Below are 6,865 nucleotides of genomic sequence, written 5' to 3' on the forward strand. Positions count from 1 at the left end.
AAATCTATTGGGCCGTTAATATGGACCTTTCTTTTAATTGTGCTAATATTTTCAAAGCTTAATGACCGACAATCAACTTAGCTCTCATTGGACCTCTAAAATAAATGTCAGACAACAATCAATTAGTCAACATTCACATGGGCTTTCATCTTTTATCAGATCACATGGCCGACAATCACTTTTGATTTCTTAATTTTTATTGGGCCGCAAGTCTTGGATAAATGATCAATTTGATGATCACATGGCTCGGTGAAATGGACAATTGATTAATGAATTGATTAATGAGGCCGACAATTCAGTTGTTATCTTTAAATGTTTATTCAAATGGCCGACAAAATCTCATACGACCTGAATTATACTTTCACACGAAATGAAGTTTATTTCAAACGAAATGAAGGAATTTCATACGAAATGGATCCTTTCAAACGAAATGAAGTTTAATTCGTACGAAATGATAAGTTTTCAAACGAAATGGATAGCTCTCAAACGAAATGGAGCATTTTCATGCAAAATGGAAATCATTTCGTGCGAATTGGTGAACTTTTCAAACGAAATGGGGCGTTTTCAAGCGAAATGGGCTTAAACCGTGTGATCTGTAGCCATTTCGTGCGAATTGGATGATTCTTTCACGCGATTTGACGAACTTTCAAGCGAAATGGTGTTATTTGGTGCGAAATGGAGCTGATGTCACGCGGAATCGGACCAAAAAACTTAGATTTCTCCCAAATGGCTTTGAATTAGGATCTGAAACTTTGTAGGGTTGTAGATCAGGTGTTTTCGCACATCATATCCAAAAATCAGCTAATTTGGACCGTAAAAACCTATTCAATTTGACGATTTTCAGTTAAAAACGTAAAAGAAATGTAGAAGATGAAGAAATAGATCAAATCTGATGCAATTTGGATCTGAAATCGATGAAATCTCGCGCGGAAATGTGTGTTTGATCCGTGCAATCGAGCTCCTGCTCTGATACCACTTGTTAGGACCGGTTTTGACTCCGAAACGATTACGAAACGAACTTGTGACGTGCGGAATCCGTACATGAACGTGACCGAACACACGAGATGTAATATAACTGTGATTCTATTAGAAATCTGAAACTGTATAGCAGCTTGAATCACTTCCTCTCTCTAGAATCTCTCTCTAGATCTCTAGCTCTTCAAATGCTCTAAATGGCAAAAGTCCTAAATCTAACACTAAAGGATCTATTTATAGGCCAAGGGGAATTAACGAGACTTCTCATTAATTACAGAAATGTCACCTTGCCTTTTATCTAGGTATTACAATATAACGCTAGATTTGAACTGTTTCAGCTACGACTCGGATTGACGAAGGCAATAGACATAAATGCACTAACACCGTCTTCGTCCCTGAGGTTTGTCCATTTTAACTAGTCTAGTCCAAAAATCTAATTTATAACAAAACCATCCCTAATGTTTGTATTTCTTAACGCTTTCATCCAAATGGCTAACTTGGTTTGCTTTTTCATTTAATTCTTGGCTAATTGAAGAAAACCACTCCTTTGAATAGCACGTTTGATCATGAACTCATCAAACCTTTTATATCATTTTTATACATTGCCTTGGGATTGTTTTGGGTCATATATGGTATGTTATTTGTTATTGTATATATATAATCTCTATGTGTATGTCTTTTCTTAGTACATCTATTTAGAGGTTTGATTATTTAAATTTTGTAAAATCCTAAAAATCTTAAACATTAAACAATAAATTATATATATATATATATATATATATATATATATATATATATATATATATATATATATATATATATACTAGTCACTTACCCGCGCGATGCGGCGGGAGTGGTATCACTTAGGTTGGTGAGTTTAGGGCTATCTACGGGGATGTAGTTTCCAATGTGGCTTGTGACGACGATGGTGGTAGTGTAGCAGAATGTGATGGTCGGTTGAGGCCTTCTTCAGCGGCGAGAATCAGCGATTTGCGGCGATTGGTGGTTTCGTGATGGCGTTTGGTGGTTATTGTGCGACTCAAGAGAAAACAAAGAAAATTGTTTGATTCTAGTTATGTTACCTGAAATAGACGGACTACCTAGGCTTTTGTTGGTTCAAATTGTGATACAAATTCACAAATAACTAACATTAACTACTATATTGTAAGATGTACAAAACATAGTCAAAAATTTCCCAAACAGTCTTAGGTTTGTAAGAGTCCTTAATCTTGAATTCCTAAGGTTTGGAACTGAAATTTGTCACAAAATAAAGGATTTCCTTCAATTAGTTTCTTAAGTTCAACCAGCATCATACCTCGAGCAGATTTAGTATCTCCATATTTGGATAATTGTTCATTCTCCCTAAAGTAGTGATCTATAAAAGTCAGTCAGCAAAGGCGCGATAGATGATGCTTAATACAAAAATTAAAGTAAGATAAATAAGTTCGTTTACAGACAAATGGTTACAAACAAATCAATCGAGTCGTTAATCAAACGATTAAACGCATAAACAAAACAATAAATATGAATTTGTACATTCTGATACATATCTACTTAGAGGTGGCAGTTTTTTTATTTTTTTATTAACCATGCCGCTGCGCTCGTTGCGGCTGCCCTCACCGCGCCGCTGCGGCTGCACTTGTTGCGCTCGCATGCTCACTGCACCGATCAAATTTTAGTAAAGTACACGGATGGTAAGCCAGAGACAACTGAGGTGATGGCACCAAGCAAGAATGACACAGTGCTGAACACTGTTGTTCCCTATTACCCTGCATATACCAAACAAACTTGCGATTAGTTTATGCACAGCTATTCATAATCATTTTATCATGAAATAAGGATACCTGAACAAATGTCTCGCTCGACCAATAGTTTCCCTTGACGCATTATGCAAGGTTCGCTCGGTCCAACAACTCAAGCAAATGTTTTCTATGTTTTTTAGGGGGAAGATGGGTGCTTCTCTCCACAGGGCATACAAGACACAGGTTATTGGCGGCAGTCCGCCAAATTTAACATATAAAGTTTTTTTATATGTTAAATATGGCGAGCTGCCGCCAATAACCTATGTTTTGTATGCCCTGTGGAGAGAAGCACACATGTTCCCCCTAAAATGCAAAGAAAACATTTGCTTGAGTTGTTGGACCGAGCGAACCTTGCACAGGCTCAGTTTTTGCATCACAGCCTCAAACACTTTCAGTTCAGATAGATTACACAGGCTCAGTTTTTGCATCACAGCCTCAAAACACTTTTACTTCAGACAGATTAAGAACACAAGCTCAGCTTATGCATCATAGACTCAACACTTTTAGTTCAGACAGATTAAGAACACAAGCTCAGCTTTCGCATCACAGCCTCAAACACTTTCAGTTCAGATAGATTAAGAACACAAAATCCGGAGTACACAACAAGAGTAATTTGCCACTAAACTTAAACAACCTTTAAAGCATGATGTACACGTGTTTTAAGCACAAGAAACAAATATGTAACCTGACAGACTCAGCTTATGCATCATAGCCTCAAACACTTTCAGTTCAGACATATTAAGAACACAAGCTCCGTTAGTTCTCGCAAAGTCAACCATCATAAAAAGAAATCAAGTATTAGTAAAGATTTGATATTAGTTATAACCAGTACACTATTAACTTAAAATAAATTTAATATAAATCACATTTTGTCAAGTTGCAAATATAAAAACCTTTATTCTAATGAAGCAGCGTTCAGCGTCACTAAAGCCGATTCCGAGACTCTCCAAGCAGATACACTTTCTCCGGCTGCCAGAAGATCGGAGTGAGCTTGTTCTGTAATAATAGTGATCGTGACAGTCGTTAACCAAAGGTATAACTAATTAAATTCAGTTCAGGAAAAAGCAACACTTTAATTTTGTGTGAAAGACAGCTTGCTTGCTGCAGTCTCTATAATATATCAACACTCTTCCATACACTGTTTGAAAGACACCATGCTTGAAAGACAGCATGCTTGCTTCAGTCTCTATAAATAATTCAGAGATATCTACACTCTACTCACACTTTACAAACTCTCAACTACACTCAACTGAAAGACTCAGACATGTAATTGAGAGATGAACACAACTACGGGTAAAGCCATGGCTGCAACACACGGTTGCAAAGTGAGAACTATGCAACCTGGATATTGCCCCACCAAGATGCTACTCGGATCTTCTATGTACCCTCAAAATACAATCATCATCACAGTCTATTGTGTTATGTAACCCCGCTTTAAAGCATAATGTACAAGAGTAATTTTCCACTAAACTTAAACAACCTTTAAAGCATGATGTACAAGTGTTTTAAGCACAAGAAACACATATGTAACCTCACAGGCTCAGCTTATGCATCATAGCCTTAACAGTTTCAGTTCAGACATATTAAGAACAAAGCTCAGCTTATGCATCATAGAGTCGACAGGCTCAGCTTATGCATCATAGCCTCACAGGCTCAGCTTATGCATCATAGAACACTTGGGAAATGAAAAAGTATATCAAAACATCCCACAGAACAAACTAAAATCAAAAGTACATAACAATCTATCTTTTCACTATTCCATATATAAAATTGACCTAACTATCATAATTTTCATTGAACTACAACACTTATCATCCCCAAAAATGACCTAAATATCATAATTATCACAAAACCATGACACTTATCAGTCCCAAAATTAAAGGAAAAGATCAAAATATAACAGAACAAAGTAAAATCAAAACTACAAAAACAATTTATCCTTTCACTATGTCATATCTGAAATTAACCTAACTATCATCACCAAAAATACAAATTCAAATATCACAAAACTTTCAACCTAATTTGAAATAACCGCATCTACTAACAAATCCACATCAAGATTAAAGATAAATCAACATTTAGAACCTAACCTGAGTCGATTCATCACAAAACACATGCGAAAGTCCTCCGTAAACCTCAGCTTTCGTCCTTCGAACATCCGTCAAACATATGTGAAGGATAAGATGGTAATTGAACAAGGTGTTGAAAAAACACTTAATGCACAATGTACAACTGTTAAGGCACAAGAAAACACAAACCCTTTTACCCTTTACAAGGGTATACATCTGCCGTCCAAATGTTTTACTTTCTCACACGGATAAATTGAGAGATGAACAAAACTACGGGTAAAGCCATGGCTGCAACACACGGTTGCAAAGTGAGAACTATGCAACCTGGATATTGCCCCGCCAAGATGCTACTCGGATCTTCTATGTACCCTCAAAATACAATCATCATCACAGTCTATTGTGTTATGTAACCCCGCTTTAAAGCATGATGTACAAGAGTAATTTTCCACTAAACTTAAACAACCTTTAAAGCATGATGTACATCATGCTTTAAAGGTTGTTTAACTTTCTCACACGGATCAACATCGAGACCGTCCATTTGACTTCACACGGATCACCATATGCTTTCTCTCTCAATGCTCACACATCTCACAAAACAACATCAGATCTTCTCTATTGATCATCATCACAGTGAGGAAGAGCTTGACGGATGTTCAATTACCATCTTGTCCTGGATCATCATCACAGTCTATTATGCATCATAGCCTCACAGGCTCAGCTTATGCATCATAGAACACTTGGGAAACATCCAAGTGATATATCGTATAGTACTTTATAGAGACTGTAGCAAGCAAGCTGTCTTTTAGACATGTACTTTTAGATCTGTGAATCTGTGATAATACTTTTACTACTGGAAGACTCAGACATGTAATTGAGAGATGAACACAACTACGGGTAAAGCCATGGCTGCAACACACGGTTGCAAAGTGAGAACTATGCAACCTGGATATTGCCCCGCCAAGATGCTACTCGGATCTTCTATGTACCCTCAAAATACAATCATCATCACAGTCTATTGTGTTATGTAACCCCGCTTTAAAGCATGATGTACAAGAGTAATTTTCCACTAAACTTAAACAACCTTTAAAGCATGATGTACAAGTGTTTTAAGCACAAGAAACACATATGTAACCTCACAGGCTCAGCTTATGCATCATAGCCTTAAAGATAAATCAACATTTAGAACCTAACCTGAGTCGATTCATCACAAAACACATGCGAAAATCCTTCGTAAACCTCAGATTTTCACAAAACCATGACACTTATCAGTCCCAAAAATGAAGGAAAAGATCAAAATATAACAGAATAAAGTAAAATCAAAACTACAAAAACAATTTATCCTTTCACTATGTCATATCTGAAATTAACCCAACTATCATCACCAAAAATACAAATTCAAATATCACAAAAGTTTCAACCTAATTTGAAATAACCGCATCTACTAACAAATCCACATCAAGATTAAAGATAAATCAACATCTGTCTTTCAGACATGTACTTTTAGATCTGTGAATCTGTGATAATACTTTTACAACTGGAAGACTCAGACATGTAATTGAGAGATGAACACAACTACGGGTAAAGCCATGGCTGCAACACACGGTTGCAAAGTGAGAACTATGCAACCTGGATATTGCCCCGCCAAGATGCTACTCGGATCTTCTATGTACCCTCAAAATACAATCATCATCACAGTCTATTGTGTTATGTAACCCCGCTTTAAAGCATGATGTACAAGAGTAATTTTCCACTAAACTTAAACAACCTTTAAAGCATGATGTACAAGTGTTTTAAGCACAAGAAACACATATGTAACCTCACAGGCTCAGCTTATGCATCATAGCCTTAACAGTTTCAGTTCAGACATATTAAGAACACAAGCTCAGCTTATGCATCATAGCCTCACAGGCTCAGCTTATGCATCATAGCCTCACAGGCTCATCTTATCCAAGCCATCTAGGTCGTATAACTTAGGACCTTAGTCCGACAACCATCAAACTCTGCCATCTGTCCGGCCCT

Source organism: Helianthus annuus, chromosome 1, assembly GCF_002127325.2.
Source record: "Helianthus annuus cultivar XRQ/B chromosome 1, HanXRQr2.0-SUNRISE, whole genome shotgun sequence".
NCBI lineage: Eukaryota > Viridiplantae > Streptophyta > Magnoliopsida > Asterales > Asteraceae > Helianthus > Helianthus annuus.